This window comes from Macrobrachium nipponense, chromosome 6 (assembly GCF_015104395.2).
Source record: "Macrobrachium nipponense isolate FS-2020 chromosome 6, ASM1510439v2, whole genome shotgun sequence".
NCBI lineage: Eukaryota > Metazoa > Arthropoda > Malacostraca > Decapoda > Palaemonidae > Macrobrachium > Macrobrachium nipponense.
The window spans coordinates 116,109,964-116,131,540 of record NC_061108.1 but is presented as its reverse complement, the minus strand read 5'-3'; the positions used below and the strand labels follow the sequence as shown (position 1 = coordinate 116,131,540).

Below are 21,577 nucleotides of genomic sequence, written 5' to 3'. Positions count from 1 at the left end.
ATAATCAGCAGAGAAGAGAGAGCAGAGCAGTCTGTTGAGACAACTTCAAAATTGAATGAACTAGGCATCCATTTAGTAAATATGAAATATGATAAGAAATTTACGCCTCAACTGATAATGTCGTTAAAGGTCGGCCTGCACCGACGTCCAAACAGAATAGTCTACACTGGACCGTCTCACTGAAAAACGAAGATAATAGTTTTAGCACCAAGGCGAGAAAACCAGCCGGCTGAAATTCCCGTAGGCTCTGTCTGGCATCTTTTGCAAAACGTCAAAGTTAAAAGACATCTCACTAAGTTCATTACATCACTGATACAGATATCCAGTTACCTAAATAAGTTTGCAAAGCTAGACTGCTGAGCGACATAAGCTTCCATGTTTTTATCACTTTGGGGCCAGTGACACTGGCAACCGACGCCGTTATAAAATCCTGGCCTCAGAAACATATTACATGAGGTAGGGAGGAAGAAACGAGAACGGATCTTTTTCCTTATTTCTCGAGCGATGGAATAATATTGGAAAAAAATAGGAAGCACAAGGTGGGAAAGAGTACCGAACCTAAGCTGTGAAATTTGGGGATTACTAATTTAATTTCCTCACATGAAGTGTGGAGAGAGGTAGTCAGATTGGTGTTACAAAGCTTTTAGAAAAATGAAATAACCTTTGCAGCTCGACAGAACGGCGACTCAAACAGCACCCATAGAAAAAGACTGAGAAGCAACACTGCAGCAGAGAGACTTGGACGAATATTAAGGGCAGGGTTATTGATCAGACGAAGGACCTCTGATTCAGCCTTATTTAGGGCGGCGATAGAAGATGAAGCATTCAAAATATGTGAGTAAAACTCCATACAGAAACGAATAAAGCCATCACAAATTCTTCTGAGGATGATGAAGCACGCTTTCGCTTCAAGTAAATTGTTTAAACGAAGAGTAAAGATTTCCATTTGCTTTTCACAAAAAAATCATCGAAGGCCTTGGTAAGTGACTTGGGCGGGAAATCGGCAAAACTGCATCAGAGGCTGAGAATGCAGTCGTCATAACTGCATTAAAAAAAAGAAAAAAGAATCGAAGTAAAAATATTGTAAGAATATACGTGCTAAATAATCTGGTTACGATGTAAAACATCACCCAAAACAAAACTTATTGATAATGGGAGTGATTTACACAGATTTATGGTTTGCCCTCCAAATTATCTTCATACACGGCAATTTTCTTTTGTTAAGGGAAACTGTAATCAAATAAATTTTTGATGTCGCACATGAAAGAAAACGCCGAGATAAGGTGATATGTAATGTCGAACCCAATTATATTTGTATAGCAAAGGAAATATTAACTGTACAGCAAAACAAATGTCTAACGTCTCTTGCAACCAACGAATTTCATCGCGTATAATGTGGACGTTCACAAACTGTGATTATGATAAGATATTATACTTAAAATTGACTTGCCTTTAAATTTAGAAATTAGCAACTGAATAAGTCAAGATCAGAGATACATTTTGTATTGTCTCCAATATACAGGAACACTGGTTGTGAAAATTATAAGCTCAACAATCTAGAAAAACAATCTTCATATTTGAGGTTTTCAGTAAGAAAGTCGATTCAGACCAGGTCTCACAGTTGGTGTGATACGCACATGAGAAGATCTATCGGATGTGTATGACATTTAAGGCCATGTAAATAATTCACACTGCAGTAAGGGCAAGATCTTCATCGTTCAACCCAGTGCCCTCGTTCTTATAAGCAGATCAATTTCTGATATTTAACCATCATTTATTTGTAATACAAAATGCTGTGTATTTTTCTTTTAACCTTTACACCTTACGTTTAAAAACATGATAAAAGTTACTTATGAATACCCAAACAAAAGGAATTATTTCGTACAAAATAAATCAAATAGGAATCAGGCTACGATGATTCATCATAAATTACTTTTTTTTAAGACTACCGTCATAAAAAAATGTATGTGCGCTCTAAGGAAAATTCATTAGCCATCCTGTATTCTGATTACATTTGTATTCTGTTAATTCTGGAGAAATTGTTTTGGGAAAGCTATATTGTTTTATTTTTAGTTAATTCAAATGCTCCTGATGAAGGAAGATCTTGACCTGAATATCTGGGGAAAAAATAATTTTATTATTACATTTAAAAGTACCCATTTGCATCACCAGTTTACACATGGCATTTTGCTGTACTCGAGTAAATGCCTCTAAATTTTCTCAAAATTGTACTTCGAGATCGATGAACTGTTAATATTTGACGAATACGTCTATGTCACCGCTGTGAGACATAAAGATTCTAGATTCTAGATCTAGCCAGCCCCTTTCCACGTGCTAAAGGCTTTAAATAAAAATATAAAAAAGCCAAACTTCATTGCTCGCTTCAGAAATTATAAAGCAGTAGAAGTTTTGTTTTTACAATTTCTTTATGGTGGTCACCGACGGTTTCTTGATACCGCTGAGAATGGGTAATTGCGCAAATTTGTCCAGCAATAAAGAGAACTTGATTTAATTATTCTATTTTCTCCGGAGAACCCCCGCCATAATTTTCTTTCTGATGTGAAAAAGCAAAAAGCACAATAATATATAATTAAAACTACAAAGGTAATATGTTTTCAACTACCACAGTCTAATCAAAAGCCATAGCGCTGGTGCATACAACATGTAATCTTGATATATATGTCTTAAAATAACCTCCTTTTGTTATAAGCCATTTATACTCCGTAGATGCTAAAACATAAACACTAGAAATATATATTGTTCATGGAACCGCCTGTATTGATTTCTATAATAAGAAGTTGAAATGACCCATGGTAAATTCTAACGGTTTTATGCATCCGTGGTTGCCACAGTACATTGTTTCAGCGCGGCATGCAGATGCAAAGATTGATGCAAAGGAACCCTTGTGATTAATTTACTAATTGGCTTCACGGCTGGGCGCAAAGGGGGCAATTCTCTGTCTCTTCGGAACTGAGAAGGTACTGGTCGTGATACTACTGTCTGTTTGAAGAAGCAAGGTGCTGGGTCATTCATCACCAAGACGCATTATTGCTTTCTAACCACCTCATTTCTAAGTAGTATTACTAAAATGGACAGTGAAAAACGATGATTTAGAAAAGCAATGATTATGTTTGAATATGTATGAATGAGGAGGTTGGAAAAACCCCGTTCCTGTAGTTATCTGTGTTAAAGGAGGAAAAAACGACAAACGCTGGTTGAGTCGATAATCCCGATACGTTTGTGAAGTAGGGAATAAGGACTTGAAATGCAAGTTGAGATGCTTATCTTTACAGAAGATCCAAAGTTTTTCAGCGAGAATACGGAAGCATCTACAAAGATTACAAGCGGCAACCAGGCAATGTAATCGAACAGAATCGACAAGAGGGGTGCAATGCATATTAGTATGGGTGATGGAAGAACGGCAGTGAATACTTTGAGTAAGAATTCAGGAGCACTTGTACAGAGAGCGATTGAATGATAGAAGAGAGGAATCATAAGAAGTCAGATCACCGTAGAACCGGTGGACTAATAGTAAACGACAGGGGTGTCAAAAGTAGGAATATGTGTAACATTTCCGAAGATTCTTTTTTCTACATTTGTACATTAAAGGGAACAATGAGATGCATGTGATTGAGCTTCCGATAAAGTATACGCAACGTAAGGTGTATTAAAAGGGTGAAATATGATACGGTATAAGTAAGGTGTATAAAAGTTGGACTAGGCAAAACAGATAGATTTAAAAGAAAGGCTAAATGACACCACACTTGTATATGAGGAAGGGAAGGGGGTGGAGAGGGAGCGGGTGGGAGGTAGTGATCTGGTTGTGGAAGAAATAACAAAGGACCCTCATTTCAAGGGGAGAAAGGCTGCATGCTAAAACAAAATGAGCGCTAGAGTATATGCAGGGGGAAAGTAAATTGGTGATTAGCACATGTTGTGCGTCAGTGGAGAAGCTTTGTTACTGTGGAAAATTCGCTAGCATAAGTGAATGGCACCGTGACTTCTGTTGTTTTTGACAAGAAAGCTGAAACTTATTTTTTTTCCCTTTGCTGAAATTATGTGTATACGGATACAGGCAGTTACAGATGAGTAGGCGTAAGTGCATATATCTATATATCTGTATTATTAGGCTTGAGTTGTCATAAGTATATGTAAGTTTATGTAAATATGTCCTACATGCTCTACATATATATATATATATATATATATATATATATATATATATATATATATATATACATACATACATACATACATACACAAATGCATATATGTGTGTATATATATATATATATATATTATATATATATATGATATAAATTATATGTATATATATACACATATAATGTACTGTATATGTTTATGCGCAAACATTCCAAGTAAAGATGGACTTTGGTCGCATATTTAACGATCTGCATTTCCTACAACCATTAAAAAATTCCACCAGAGGAATTCTAAGCAACGTGGCTCGGGCTTGGAAGAAATTCCTTTCGTCTTAGTCACTCCTTAAGGATAAGATCAGCAGTCTGTCTCTTCATTTGACATAATTTTTTTCCCTTGGAAAAAAATTATTTTTTGGTTTTATCTATATTTTTTTTTTTTTTAGCCATTTGAAGAAACCGACAACCGAAGAAGCGTCACTGGTTTTCACTGTATTGCACTATTAAGATGAAATATTCACCGGTCTGACCTTTGCAATCCGTTCATGCGCGCTCGTGAATGAAGCGCGCTCTTTAACGGGGGCGGAATAGTCCGGCGGCGGCATTCCGACCTTGCGTGACAAGACCGCGGGTTGCCAGTCGGCGAGGAACACCCAACGGAAGAGGTGACTACGGCTCGCAGGTAAGTCACATTGTGCAGTGGAGGCTTAACCACGGAAGGCGTGGAAAAAGGTCCTTTATCCCGAGGCTTATCAAATCACTGTGATTTGCATTTCATTTTATTTTTGCAGTGTTTGATAACTTACATGAAGGTGCGATAGAAAACAACAGAAAAGTGTAAATTTGGTTGAATAATAATGCTATACGTGTTCCACGCGTATTTATAATCTATGAAATTAAATAGCCAAGTTCGTATGTACGTATATATTTGTGTTTATATACTATACCAACATGTATGTAATAGGTATATTATTTATATATATACATATATATACATATATATATATATAGATAATATAGTATATATCTATATCATATTCATATAAATGTATGTCTTTGATATATATTATTATATCTATCTATAATATATATATAGATATATATATATATTATAATATCATATATATTATTATATATTCATATAAATGTATGTCTATATATATATATATAATATATATATATATATATATATATATATATTACATGTGTGTGTGGTCAAAAAGAGCAATTTTTAATAACCTTAGAATTTCAAAGAAGCCCCTGCATTTCATTAAAGCATATATTATATATATATATATATATATATATAATATATTATATTATATATATTATATATATATTTACATGTGTGTGTGGTCAAAAGAAGCAATTTTTATAACCTTAGAATTTCAAAGAAGCCCCTGCATTCATTAAAGCATATGATATATATATATATATAATATATATATATATATATATATATATATATATATATATATATTATATTGCATGGGTGTGGTTCAAAAAGGAGCAATTTTTATAACCTTAGAATTTCAAAGAAGCCCCTGCATTCATTAAAGCTATATATATATATATATATATATATATATATATATATATATATATATATATATATATTACATGTGTGTGTGGTCAAAAGAGCTTAATTTTTAATAACCTTAGAATTTCAAAGAAGCCCCTGCATTCATTAAAAGCATATAATATATATATATATATGATATATATATATATATATATAATATATATTATATATATATATTTACATGTGTGTGTGGTCAAAAAGAGCAATTTTTATAACCTTAGAATTTCAAAGAAGCCCCTGCATTCATTAAAGCATACATATATACACACATACATATATATATATAGTATATATAATATATGTACATATTCATTATCGAGTGCCGGTGCGCTTTTGAAATTTTCAGGTTATAAACATCGCTCTTACAAGTCTCAACTCTCCCCTTACTATTTTAACCACATAATGATGCAATTAGGGATTAGGGATTATATGAGCGGCCATTAAGAAACATTCCCATGACATAACCACTTGGGGCTTCCCTAACAAGGCTGACTGGTGAAAATTGACTTTAATTGTGACGAAATCAGAACGCATGTGGCGGTGTGGTGACCAACATCATATACTTTCAAAGCGGCCGTAAGCCTGTGTAATCGACAGTCTTTTGTTTGACCTGTTGGACGAGTGTATGAAAAGGAAGAAAAGCCTATTTTTTTAAGGTACCCCCTGGCTCCTTTTTCTCTAGAATCGGCGCTTGTCTTAGAAACGACTCCGTGACCGGGAAAATATATTATTCATAAGGATTCCGCGGCTTATGAGAATGCATTCGCGAAGCTAAAAATAGCATGGCACGAACGAATATAAGCAACCGAAAGCAATCGATCCCACCAAAGCAAGGGAGTCTCCCACCTCATTCATTAATTAACGTTAGCCCTCAGCCGAAGGGATTCTAAAATGTTCTCAAAACTTGTTAATGACTTTCCTATGACTTCCCTTCAGCCTTCAGTGTGTCCGGTTTCTTGATTCCACGGGGGGCTGAATTATTCCCGTTAAATTTGACGATCTCGTAATGATCATTACAGTGAACTTTGTTATATTTATTATCTTTATTAATTATATTTGATTATGAAATATATACAACTTCTGAGCGAGTGAAAGAATCAGCACACTGAGATAAATCAAGTCTAGATGTATTCACCAGACATCAGCCTCTAACTGTTTTCTTCTGAGAGAGAGAGAGAGAGAGAGAGAGAGAGAGAGAGAGAGAGAGAGAGAGGGGATATTAGCTGCACATTCAGAGGGAACAGGGCGCATGTGTTAGTCTTTGATCGATTTTGTCACCAGACTTTCAATCAAGAAGCCTCCTGAAGTAAAATGGACAGTTTTGGAAGAATAAAAAAAATATTGGAAATTTTGGGCAAAATTCAAAAAATCCTCAGACAAACGGTGCACTTGTGACCCCGACTAGAGACAGTCGTATACCGCCTGGATTTTCTGGCGAGCAGTGATGTGATCCACAGCATCTCCAGAGAATTCCCTCCATTAACTTGAGGAATATACTTTTAACCTGACTGATAGTTAACAGCGGCGGGCGCTATCAGGAGGATGAGTCATGGATTAACATCTCATCATAAAGACTCTTGCTAACATCCAGTTATTATTATTATTATTATTATTATTATTATTATTATTAATATTATATATACATACACACACACACATAAATATATATATATATATATATATATATATATATATATATATATATATATATATATATATATATATATATATATATATATATAATAACATACATACATACACACACACACACAACTTTTGATCAGATAACCAAACACAAATAAGGAACCGAAGGATTAGTAGGAATGTCGAATTGTGGATTTGAAATGACCTTTTTTCTTTATATGCCATAGAGTTGCATGAACGTTATTTTCAACACGTGAAAGTCTGCTAACTGTAAAATTGTCCTACATAAACTTTGTAAAGTTTCACTTTTTTTTTTAAATTCATTCTTGAAAAATGTATATATATATATATATATATATATATATATATATATATATATATATATATATATATATATATATATATATATATATATATATATATATATATATATATATATAAATCAAAGACGTATTTCTGTTATTTTAGGAGGCACAAGAAATGGCAGTCTTATGAAGGATGCCATAAAGTTCACTTGGAAGACGTAGAAGTTAATGTATTATTAATTAATGGTATAGTGAAGGTCGCGCATGTGCTTTCTGAGAAAATTCCTCCCGTGACTTGCTCGATAAGAGTGGTATCACATTTTGAAAGATAATAATCATAGTAACAATGAAATTTGTATATTATAGTATACTACTATAAAATACAGCTTTTAATATTATTATTATTTTCCGAAATGTGATACCACTCTTATCGAGCAAGTCACGGGAGGAATTTTCTCTGAAACACATGCGCGACTTCCACCACGTTTAATAATGCACTGCCCTCTACGAGTTCTACGTAAGTGAACTTCATGTAAGAGCTTGCGCCTCGGTGAATGTATGGCTCCGAAAAACGGAGAAAAGAGGGATTGAAGAAATGTTTTTTCACGATTTTAAGTTATGATTTTAGAAGCACGAACCTCTGGACTGGGCAATCAACTGAAATGCTAAAATGAGGGAGGAACTGAGTAATTAGTTGATAATGTTGAAAATTAAAAAAATTAAGTTTCAAGTATAATAATAATAATAATAATAATAATTAAAAAATCCTCATAGTAGCACGAGTCTTCAAATGGAGAAACAAATCCACAGTTATGTAAATGTACATATATTTCAGTTGAAAAAACAGCAAAGATAGCTTTCGGGAATCTGTACGTTCCCCTTATCAATTGATAAGGGGAATGCGGTACAGATTCCCGAAAGCTATCTTTGCTGTTTTTCAACTGAAATATATGTACATTTACATAACTGTGGATTTGTTTCCCCAGTAATAATAATAATAATAATAATAATAATAATAATAATAATAATAATAATAATAATAATAATAATTCGAAGGTAGGAGACCCTCTCACAAACATGTTTTGTTAAAGAGAATGGCAGTATCAGTGGAATTGATTTCATATATGGTCTTTTGAATTCTTCTTATTATTTTCTACCCATCAGGGCTGATATTTGCTACTGAAAAGACCATATATATAAAATTAATTCCACTGATGCTGCCATTCTCTTTAACAAAATAATAATAGTAACAATAATAATAATTATATTTGAATATTTAAGATCAATGAGTTTCGTAAGTACAGTATACGGATTTAGAAATCCCCCATAAACCAAAATAGTCGTATTGCAACACTACAAGGTCTCGTAAGCAATTACGCAGGCTGAATCTATCGCTGGCGCCAATATCTTGATTGATTTCCTACTTTCCCAGGATCATCCCCGCCCGCCTCCTTTAGTATCCTCGGGATGACTCAGACACTTCTGAATTCTGAGCCAGTTTAATCTGCTTCTCTTTCGTATGTAGCCTTGGAAGCAGTGTTGCTCTGTCGCATTTATCCGAACATTTAGTATCTAGCAGATAAACTATGCATGCAAGTGGCGCATATCGGCGGTCATATTGAAATCACTTACGTCCATACTTGCGTTAGCCATGACAGTGGCGAATATATGAGGCTCAAAGTCTGAACAAAAAACAGAAATACACTTAAGACAGTTTCTGATAGCGCTTCTGGGGACCACCCTTTTTACTTTCACCTCTTCCGCAACTGAACTCTTTTTCTCAACCTACCATTCTTTTAATATTATTATAAAATATATGAAATTCAACAAATCAGGGACTTCCATTCTTTCAGCATACATAATAATGATAATTGGTCCATCTTCCAGATTTCCGTTTATTCTAATAACCTTATAATTACTCCACTTATTTTAAACTTTCTGCTCTTGTAAAGACTTCCAAACCCTCTTACTAGTTTCTGGATTTCCTCTTGCCCCTATATTTTACTATTTGCAGACATCAGCCATTCCACACGATTGTAACTATAAAAATTTATTTTAAAAATAAAACTCTACTGAGGGCTCGAGAATCTATAACATTCTTCTTTTCAATAAAATTCAAAATAACAGTCGTACATATTCTCGAAAGCTCTCTGTAGAGTTTTGTTTCAGAAATATATTTGTACAGTTACATAGCTATGGATTTGTTTCTCCACTTTAAATCACATACTACTGTGGTTTATGAAAGGTAAAGAATTGGCGACTCATTAGGAGTCACTCCCTCGCCAGTAGCTAGATATAATAATTTGGATGACCATGAGTAAAGGCAGAAGTGGTTTTCTTTGTCGGTAACTGAATACCTAAATGGTCTGTCTATTTCCTCCCACTTCTGGAGGCTCCTGATAAACTATTTTTCTTTGGTACGAGCAGGGGCTCTCAAACAGTCCATGTACGAACAGGGGTTCTCAAACAGTCCATGTACGAACAGGGGCTCTCAAACAGTCCATGTACGAACAGGGGCTCTCAAACAGTCCATGTACGAACAGGGGTTCTCAAACAGTCCATGTACGAGCAGGGGTTCTCAAACAGTCCATGTACGAGCAGGGGCTCTCAAACAGTCAAAAGATAATTCACAATATTTGGGTGTGAATCCTGCACCAACAACTTGCAATGATACAAGCGTTAGTCTTGCTAAAAATTTTTTGTTCCGGTTGACCATTCTACGGAAACGCGTTGGCTTTTCTCTTTGCAGAAAAGATCTCTTCAGGTTAGTTGAAGGTTTTACAGTTATCGTCTGCCGTGCCATCCAGGAATTTACCCTTCGTGATTACTTATGGAGTTCTTAAAAGGCTGTATTACCCAGTTTCCTTACAAAGTTGTCTCCAGTTTCATCTCATGTTTCTATGAATACTGTAGTGAATCATCATCTGACACTATTAATATGCAACTTTATAAGTACATCATACTGAGAATCGACCATAATTGATATGTTTGTTTGTTTGTTTGTATACTGTTTTTACGTTGCATGGAACCATTGGTTATCCAGCAACGGGACCAACGGCTTTACGTGACTTCCGAACCACGTCGGGAGTGAGCTTCTGTCACCAGAAATACACATCTCTAACTCCTCAATGGAATGCCAGAGAATCGAACTCGCGGCCACCGAGGTGGTACGCCAACACCATACCGACCACGCCATTGAGGCGCTCATACTTGATACGGTCCCGTTCTTCTCTTCTCTAACTAATGATTTTATTGTAGGTCTTTCCTCATTTGGGAATCCATTTTACAGAGCTGAATAAACTAACCCACTACCCAGCGAGAGTGGCCTGGCACATCTTTAATCCTGACCCGCATTCTTGGCATGCAGGTCATGTGGGCTATTCATCAAGTATACATAGGTTAAAGGAGTGTGACCAATTCAAATTTCAAAGACGAGACATAAGTATTTCAGAGTGAAAATCGGTCTCATTCTGCTCTCCATAAATCAGTGGCTTTGTCCCCACTTCATTGAGGGGCCAGGCAGTCACATTCCCTTTCGAAGGAGCTTTTAAACGAAATGAGGTCAGGCTTTGGCGGAGGATATCAAGGAATACGGATATTCTATAAACAGATCAATTGGAATTTTTTTCTCGGAATACAGGTTAATGACAGCATTAAATGGATTTTCTTCCAAGTAAACATTTCGGTAACCATGTCATTTACTCGCATCGACCAACGGGGCCCTGGAGACGTGGTACAGTACCATCAAATAATCAAGATGATGGGTGATTTTTTTCTACTGTACTGGCCGTAATAAAACTCTGTCGTTGAATGACAGTCTAGGTGAAAGTGGTATGCATGAATTAAACCAGACACTAGTCTGACATCCACCGGAATGTGTGATAATTTCATTATTCAAGCAGCTACTGCAACTGTTCCCGGGTTTATGCGTGCGGAAGGGGTTATGAAAGCATTTCTTTATGGAAAAAATGTAAGACCAAAATTTGTTGTTTATTGAAGTTTATACAAGCAAATTACGTCATTAGTTCTCGTAGCTTACAGCCTCTTTAATTCTACTTTTTTATAGTTTCCTGTTTTTTCTTATCCGTTTGGTGCGCATATATTAATTTAGAAAACGAACATTTTCAGGCAGCTAACTTCCTTTTCAGGCATCTAGTCTCAGCGTACATACAGACATCATGAAATGAAAACAGTTAATAATGGAATTTTTATGTTTTCTTCTAAGCTAAAACAATTCGCTGACAGATGTGCAAGAACTTAATCTCTGACCGTACTCAGTCATAATCTTTTAGGCCGTTTCCTAACAATGGAATTTTTTGCCGCTCTATCGACCTGCATTGAAAAATATGTCTATTATTTCATCGCACTTGAGCTTCTCGTGACAGAACGCTAATATGCGAGGAACATCTTCCTGAGGCAGTGATTTTTGCGTGTATTGAAATTAAATGGGAACACACTCCAGGTCAAAGTGCCGGGCAACCGACCCCTCACAAACAAATGCCGAATCGATGTCCGAGGTTCTTGCTGGCTTCGCTTAGAAACGCGCCAGAACAACGACTTGTAATCTCTCTGACCTCAATAACAAATGGTTACATTCCTTTTGGCGCCATTAGTTTCAGGAGGGTGAGAGCGCTCTCGTGACCTAATCTTTTTTTTTTTCTTTTCTTAAGCTATTTCCTTTCATTTCTAAGAAACGGATTGTGCCTAGCGACATCAAGTTAATACATCGAACACTCTCGTCAGATATAGACAACCGTCATCTTTTCAATTTACTCTTGAACGTGTCCTGTTTGAAGCAGTTTAAGCAGGCATGAGCTCGTGAATCAAATAGGTACAGCTGTCTTATCCCTTACCTAAAAGACGTCTTTTCATCGAGCTCTGTCTCTTTTCTTACTTTCACTTTCTGTATATATATATATATATATATATATATATAATATATATATATATATATATATATATATATATATATATACCTATACATAATATATATATATACCTATATATCTATATATATATATATATATATATATATATATATATATATATATATATATATATCTATATACACGTTGGTGTGTGTATGCGTTTGTGTATTCATTGAGCTCTCTCTACCTTTTCCTTACCCTCCCTTCATATATCAGTATATCTTCTTATATATATATATATATATATATATATATATATATATATATATATATATATACAGAGAGAGAGAGAGAGAGAGAGAGCGAGAGAGAGAGAGAGAGAGAGAGAGAGAGAGAGAGAATGGTATATATGTATCTCTCTATCGACTTATGAGAATTTATGCAAATAATGCCTTCTGTTTCCTAGCAAGGGCATGGAATTCTAAAAACACTTTACGTAACAGATTCACCTTCAATCAGTGATCAAGACGCTATCATTGCCAGAATTATCTGTATTTACGATAATGAAAATGAAATGGGAGATATTAGTCATAAATACACCTAACTTCATTTCTCTTATAATTTTACCGTTATTTATACGCTTTCTTTCCGACAATTTTACAACGATATTTTGGATATGTTATCTATGAACCAAGTCAATTTTGGGGAGATTAGGATGAGGAAAGTTTTATATTTGGTTTGGTTTGTTCGTTTCTCGTTTGTTTTTCTGTCTCAGAAGCAAAACTGAGCCACAAGTTGCATGGGATTTTACTAAAATGTCGCTAAAGGAGTTCGTGGCCGTCAAAGGATTTAGGAGAGATCCCGATCTGGATAAGGAACTGGATTTTGTTTTTTGTGAGAGCGAGGAGGCGCAGGTGGGGTGTTTTAGGGTGTTCGATTGCTCTGCCTTGGAGGAGGTTTGCAATCTCCAAGTTCTTTTATTTTGTTGGTTTGATAACATTATACATAATTTTATGTACTACTGCTTGCTTGCATGGTGTTTTAACGTTGCATGGAATCAGTAGTTATTCAGCAACGGGACCAATGGCTTTACGTGACTTCCGAACCACGTCGAGAGTGAACTTCTATCACCAGAAATTCACATATCTAACCCCTCAGTGGAGTGGCCGAGAATCGAACTGGCGGCCACCGAGGTGGGAGGCCAAGACCATACCGATCACGCCACTGAGGCGCTTTTATATACTACTGTAATCAATTGGAAGAGTCAGCATTTGCAGATACTGATGTCAGTGTAATCTCCATTACCGGTGCAACTATTATATGCATTTACATTAAGAAAAAGCGAAAAAATTTCTTTAAATTGAACTATTTGTCTATGAACGTGCGTGGTACTGCAGACATCTTGAATCTCAACATGACTCATGCTTACTGTTAAAATGTTTGCCCCTTTTGCAAGAATTGAAAATTAACAGAACCTTCGCTACAAAAAAAAAATATCTTACTAGATTCAATCGAGGCTAACAACTCCTAATTCGACCTCACTCTTATATTTAATTATTTATGGCCGATTAAACTATATCATCATCTATCCTCCTAATTAGAATGTCTGAACTATATAATTCGCCATGGCCGTATCTCAACGTTAACTAATTCTCGTATCATACTCCCGCCGTCAAGTCATACCTCAAGCAATCAGAGTTAATTGGCGAAATAGATGTAGTGAGTACAGCAAGTACGCTCCTGGATGCTCATTCACAAATAGCCTCAGCTCACGCTAAAATAATTGCACCTAATTACCTAGGTAGCATCCGTGTCTATGCAAGTCCCTATATCCACACACACACATGTTCATACGCACATACACACACGCACACACTAACACATCTCATCGTCACCGGGAAAACAAGCAGAAGAAAATGTGCTAGTTTATGGGTTTATATATATATATATATATATATATTATATATATATATATATATATATATATATATATATATATAATGATAAAAAGATCCGTACCAAGCGATGCGTTGTACCCCGACGATGCGTGAATAAGCAACACGCGAAAGCGCTTAATACGAATCTTCTGACTGTGATTTTCTTGTGGTTTTCGCCTATAGTAAATCACATGCATAGCCTGTGATTTTTTTTAGCCATGTACACACTATATATATATATATATATATATATATATATATATATATATATAGTTCATATATATATATATATATATATATATATATATATATATATATGTTCATATATATATATATAATATGTTAATTGTTGGCAAAATAATGTTATCTTGATTAGATTAGCCATTAATATAATACACACACACATATATTTATATATATATGTATAACTAAATCACGAAAGTTAGGAACGTGATCGTGGCATATATCTTTAATTATATATATATAATATATATATATATATATATATATAATATATATATATATATATAATGTAATATATTATACATATATGTGTGTGTGTGGCGTGTGTGTGTGTGTGTGTTGTGGGACACTCTATTCAAGCTAACATTATTTTGCCATCAATTAGCAAATCTATATGTATATATATATATATATATATATATATATATATATATATATATATATATATATCTATCTATCTATCTATATATATATATATATATATATATATATATATATATGTGTGTGTGTGTGTGTGTGTGTGTGTGTGTGTGTGTACGTGATAAGAAAATTACAGGAGATGCACGTGAATTCTTATAGGCAAAAACCAGAGGAAAATCAGTCATATGATTCGTATCTAGCGCTTTCGCGTGTTGCTTAATACGTATCCTTTTTTTTACCAGTGGTGTTTGCTTTATATATATATATATATATATATATATATATATATATATATATAATATATATATATACGTATATATATATACACTATATATCTAATGTGTGTGTGTGGGCAGACATTTTTATGTTGCTTTGCAAAATATGTACAGAAATCTACAAATTTCTTAAACCCATACACTAGCACATTTTCTTCTGCTTGTTTTGCCGGTGTCGATGTGATGTATAAGTTTGTGTGCGTTAGTGTGTGCGTGCTTTACCTAACATCTAAGACTGGTGTTGTTGAGGCTGTCTTCAAGATATTAAACCTTCATGAATTCGGCAACATTGCCATTACCATCATAAAATCATTTATACGGAACAACTACAAACACCATGCAATTGCAAAGTAAGGTTTTACAAAATAGAAGCCATATGTCAAGAAAAGAAAACAGCGAGAAGGAAATAAAGAATGAGTGTAGATAAGTCAACAAATGATTAATATTTGCATATCAAAATTGCAAAACAATTAAGAAAAACAAAAGCAACGAGCATGGATACTGAAACTGGCACAATAGCCTCACTCCAATTTCTAGTTCCGCTCTTAATCACATTGTCAGGAGGGCTAATTCACAGTCCTGGCTGATTGATTTAATTAAATCTAAGCTGACAAGCCATGCATGCGTTCCTTCGGGCCGAAGGAACGCTGAAAACACCCTTTAACGACATTGCGCCACGTGAGGTGAACTAAGGGCAGTACACCAACCCCGCCCCATCCCAACCACACCCCCACCCTCCACCACCCCTACGGGACAATCCAAGGTTTTGCTGTATTAAAAATGAAAGGTGTATGGTACTTGAATGTATGATGGCGCGGTATCTATACACAAAGTGGATACAGATGATCTGTACTGAGAGTAGTATGCATTAGCTCTTCAGCTCTGGCACTGAAGGTGTTAACTCAAGTCCGGTATTAAGATAGCCCTTATGGAAGTAAGCCTGATAGGTTATCATCCAGTGACATTCTAAATCATAATCACCATTGTTGGGAAAAACGAAACAATCGCTCGGGCTACTAACAAATCAAGATCCAAGGAAACTGCTGACATCTATGAGGAAGACCAATGTTCCAGTAATGGAAGAACAAAAGATCTGAAGCATGTGCAATGTTACTATCATCTCTGCAACAAAGAGCCTTACAAACAAATTTTACCTTTTTTTCAGTGTTGGACAAGATTCTAGTAGTATGTAAAAGGAACTTTGAAGTTACATGTGAAGCCAAATGCTGTTAAATATTTAGAATCTGCAAGTAAAGTGTTACTTATGTAAAGCAACTCGCAGACCTGGAGTGTCGTACCAGCTTGAATTATAATATTCTATTTACTATAGCAGTTACTAACTCACCACAGAGATTTGTTAGGGTAAGCAGCAGTCCCGTTTCACACTACAATCCATCAGTTATAAAATCTGTAGACAAGACAGGATTAGGCTCAGTAAGAAGGCCATTTACAAGATGTATTGTCAATGAAAGTCGTGTAAATCACTGTAAATAAAATCAAATATATAGCTACTCGTAGGTTCCAACAAAGTTTTGATATCAGAGCCTTACGGTTAACCAAATCACAAGAAGCACTGACATATAAATCTGGACTCATGACGTTTGTAAAGGTCGTCGTTTTGCAGTTATTTATTTCTGTATGGACATCACATTAATAACTGTCAGGAAACATGTTTCTAGCTTCAGATACTAACTTTTTGGGATTAAAATTCAAATCTTCAGTACTTTATCTAGCACTGATAGCATTAAGAAGGCTCGTTACTTACAGCATTTAGCCCTAAAATAATCCCTTGCAACAGAACCGTACCACTTAAATCCTGTTTGTCTGAAAAAGTGCTATTTGACAACAACAACGGGAAAATGTCTGTTTTTCGGACAAGACCACAGTTATCTTTCTAAACGTAATAAGTGACGCAGAAAGCCAAGTATTAGGAAGAGGGACGGACACGGAACTGTTAAGGATCATCAACAATAGCAATAATGTTGTGTGTTTTGGCATAAAATTGTACTTGAAACTTGGTCGAAAAAGAAATTTCACCAGGTTGGTATTCTGGTCATGTTTGAAATTGCATATCCGGTCAGGGTTCTGATTTTCTAATGCTATCACATGGTTGACCTAATACGCCCCTTGGAAATACTCGTCACGTTTATTATGTGGCCACTGTTTCTCATACATCAATAAGCATTGAGTTGTGAGGTACACCCCATTCATCACGTGTTAAAAATAACAAAAAGCGTCATAGATAACCTTTAAACAACGACAAATCAGGCGCCTTACCTTCAATGTTGATCATTTTCATCGTTGCTCTTGTCACATTATGGCCAGTTCATGGTTTTGTGGTTTTTCCTCAGAGATGCATATTCTACTTTCATACAAGTGGAATTAAATATAATGGCTTCATCAGTTTAATTCAATTTGTATAGTATTTTTCGATCGTATGATAGCTTTTTGTCCGCCAGTAACTCTCCGATTTTCGCCTTATTTGTATTATCAGAAGTTACTGCTGCATTAGCTGTATTCAATTTGTAAAGACCTTTTAATCTTCATTATGACTGCCTTTTCTCTATTGCTGTACTCTGCCAGTAATTCTCACCATTTAAGAAAAAAGCATTCATAAGACTGGGAACACTATACAAACTGAATGCAGCCGATGAAGGAATCACATTCAATTCCACTTGTATGAAAGTAGAATTTGCACCCGTGGGGAACAAGTCACAAAACCATGAACTTGCCACATGTGACAAAGATCAACGAAGAAATGATTAATACTTAACATGAATCGTAAATAAATAATAACAATAGAAATAAATGATCAAACGAAGAGCTGCAAAGATAAAACTAGCGAAAAAAAAAAGTTTCTACACGCGCACTTTCAAGCAGCGAAATTTCAACCTAAATCGGAGGGCTGTGATGTAGATGGTTTAAAAACGCTCAGGGACTGAAAACCGTTGCCTACAAAATGTGAGGGAATAAGCGAGTTTGTTTTCTTTGGTAATGTTTCCCATTTGGGAAATTCAGAGTAGGGTACCCCGTTGGAATGTAATATGCTTAACCAGCCAAGTACTATCCGAAAACTAACGTAATCTATCTTCATTTGTCGTTAGACCCATTAGTGGTGTATGTCACACAATGGAACTGAACGCTGACTGACACAGAGGGGCTGGAATTGACCTTGGTTCTAAGAAATTCGTCCCCTCCTTCTCAAAGTCATTCACTGACTGCCACCAGAGGGCACAGGAAAGCTATATTTTGGCACCTGAGATGCGACAGCAGCAGTCACGAATAACAGCGTTAAATCTCCAAACAATTACTCTAATGAACTCAGCTGCGTAAAATATAATAATAATAATAATAATAATAATAATAATAATAATAATAATAATAATAATAATAATAATCAAAAGCCACAGTAGTGTTAAAATATATTATTGTACAATGGTAAAAAATACAAGGAGAGACTTTCGGATACTGCTCCCTATCCCTCTTCAGTCCTACTGACGGTCAAACAATGGAGGGAGCGTTACAACAGTGAAAAAAAAAAAATTATATAACAACTGGTTCAAGGCGGATGGATCTAAGTGTTGGTCAGGTAATCCCCGTTCGGTTGTTTCTGTTGGCAAGACGGCTGGAACGGCGAAGTGGTCGTTCAGGTGATTCCAGCTGAGCAGACACTCCATCGGTGCCATGACTTGAAGCTGTAGTAACCTCAGTCATCTGGGATAAAAGAGAGGTGGGAGCAACATCAGGGGTCTCACAATCACCAGACATATGAGTCCTAAAATCGTTGACAAAGTGGTCAATTATTAAAGAATTGGTAAAACTATCTTCATCAGTGAAGGTTTTGTTCCCTTCAAAAGCACACCCCTTTCTAATAGCAGCTCCTTCCACTAGGCGACGAACACCAACATCCCCACTCTTAAAAATGACAGAGGCACCATTCCAATTGATGTTGTGTCCTTGTATGTTTTACCATTGTACAATAATATATTTTAACACTACTGTGGCTTTTGATTGTCAATATTATAGCCTCGTTACGGAGGTTCCTTAGTTCAATAATAATAATAATAATAATAATAATAATAATAATAATAATAATAATAATAATAATAATAATAATAATAATAATAATAATAATAATAATTCTTTATTTCCAATATTTACATTGTGTATTCATAAAATATAAAACCACAATTAGTAAAATCCTCTTACAAACAGTTAAAATATTTGTTATTTTAGACATACAAAAGTTTAAGAATCAACAAATCGACTAAGATTTCAGTAATTAATAAAAGTCATCAATAATAAAAGAATATCATAAAATTAGAAAGTATTTACTTAAAATATAATGAGTAGAAATTATTCTTCTTGAATATTAAAATACATTGTCATAGACCACATAAGTCGTGTTAAAAACAAGTCATGTACAAATAGTATTAAAATAACACAAAGTAGAACAAATAAGCATGCTAGATTATAAAGGAATAAGGATATCTTAATTTGTAAATAAAAGCCATAAAAGGAGATAATAGAGCTAATAGGTTTTACCTCGACTCGCTGCTTTTCAATAATCTTTCCACTTCCTTCTCTCCTCCCTTTTAAAACCTTTCCATTTCATTCATTTTGGCAATCTGCTCTCTTCTGTCCTCTCTCAGCTCCACTGAAGGACACAACACTAAGCCTTGGAATAGGAATAAAAAATGTCAGCCAAAGGCCAAGCGCTGGGACCTATGAGGTCACTCAGCGCTGAAAAGGAACTTGAGAGTAGAGGGGTTAAAGGTGTTGCAGGAGGAAAATCTCGCTGTTTCACTGTGAAACAGTTGTTAGGAGAGTGTGGAAAGTAAGAAGGAAGAAATGTAATGTGGATAGAGGTATAGCAAAAGGAAGCTTAAAGGGCGAATGGACGCTGCAAAGAATCTTAAGTAATGCCTACAGTGCACCTCATCTCACGGATGGATGGCAGTATCCCCCTACGAGGATACACGCCTTGTACTATCGGTGTGGCGGGTTTACACAAGCATGCACTTAAGCCATTCCTTAAATAATGCATGGAAGTTAAAAACTCAAGGGATATCCGGTATGACTAGTTCTTCAATAAGAACCCTTGAAGGATGTGGAATTCCAAGCCGTACTCTATATTCAGTGAATTATTTCCTGTGCCTCACGCAGTGAGAGAGTTTCTACTTGAGCAGCCATGCCATATTCGTCTGTTTACTAAGAACAGAAAGACGACTTTACTTCGTAAGGCCGTATGCACACAAGCATTAGATCAAGTTCAGATAGTTGCAGAAATTGTCATATTTATCAACTGAATACAAATCGAGAGATATGTTGTTGAGAAACTGTTCTTAAGTTGTTCTTTCAATGCATTTCTGTTGTGCGAGAACTTCATACATTAAAGTTAACATAACAGAATGACTATCATAATGATAACTGTAACACAATCACCACTATTATCATTACTATAATTAGTGGGAATGTTGATCTGTTACAACGCATCGGTTATCTAGTTAACTGCGAGATATTCGTTAACTGCACAAATCTTCGCTGAGTGAGAAAAGCTGATTCTGAGGTTTCTAAAATTTGGGAGGAAATCGTTAAATTGTGGGGGTCCGAGGTGCAAAATGTAACAAATCAAATCTGCAAGAAAAAAACTTTGGACCACGCCTAACTTCACGTTCTTGCAAATGAGAATTTTTATCAGTGAAACATTAATATTGGTAGCATTAGCAGACATCACAGAATTCTCATAATGGGTAAATATTTTATTTTATCATTTGCATTCAATTAGCAATACTTTATGAAAGGTACTGCACTATGAATTACTAGACTTTCTCTCTCTCTCTCTCTCTCTCTCTCTCTCTCTCTCTCTCTCTCTCTCTCTCTCTCTCTCTCTCTCTCTCTCTCTCACTTTGTTTTTATATTTGATTATCATGTCAGTACCTTACCGAAAAACATTCATCAACGATTTTTATGGGCTTAAAGTTAGCGAGATAATTGCAAATAATGAACCAGAAAGTTATGCAAAACGCTGTCACATAAATTATTTTGCAAGGACACCACTGTTCTGTTCCTGGAAGAAAATCATTTTGTCATATTTCGCACGCTCGCGGACGGATGAGTAAGACGTGTCGCTATTCCCAACG

At 35.2% G+C, this 21,577-nt stretch overlaps 1 protein-coding gene across 1 annotated transcript in view; it reads left to right on the top strand.

Annotated features, from left to right (window-relative positions):
• Positions 1-4,746: 4,746 nt before the first annotated feature.
• Positions 4,747-21,577, top strand: part of LOC135216024 (uncharacterized) — a 93,796-nt gene continuing 76,965 nt past the window's right edge. The window contains exon 1 of the mRNA XM_064250961.1: positions 4,747-4,842. The gene's annotated coding sequence lies outside the window, so the exon portion shown is untranslated. The remainder of the gene's footprint in view (positions 4,843-21,577) is intronic.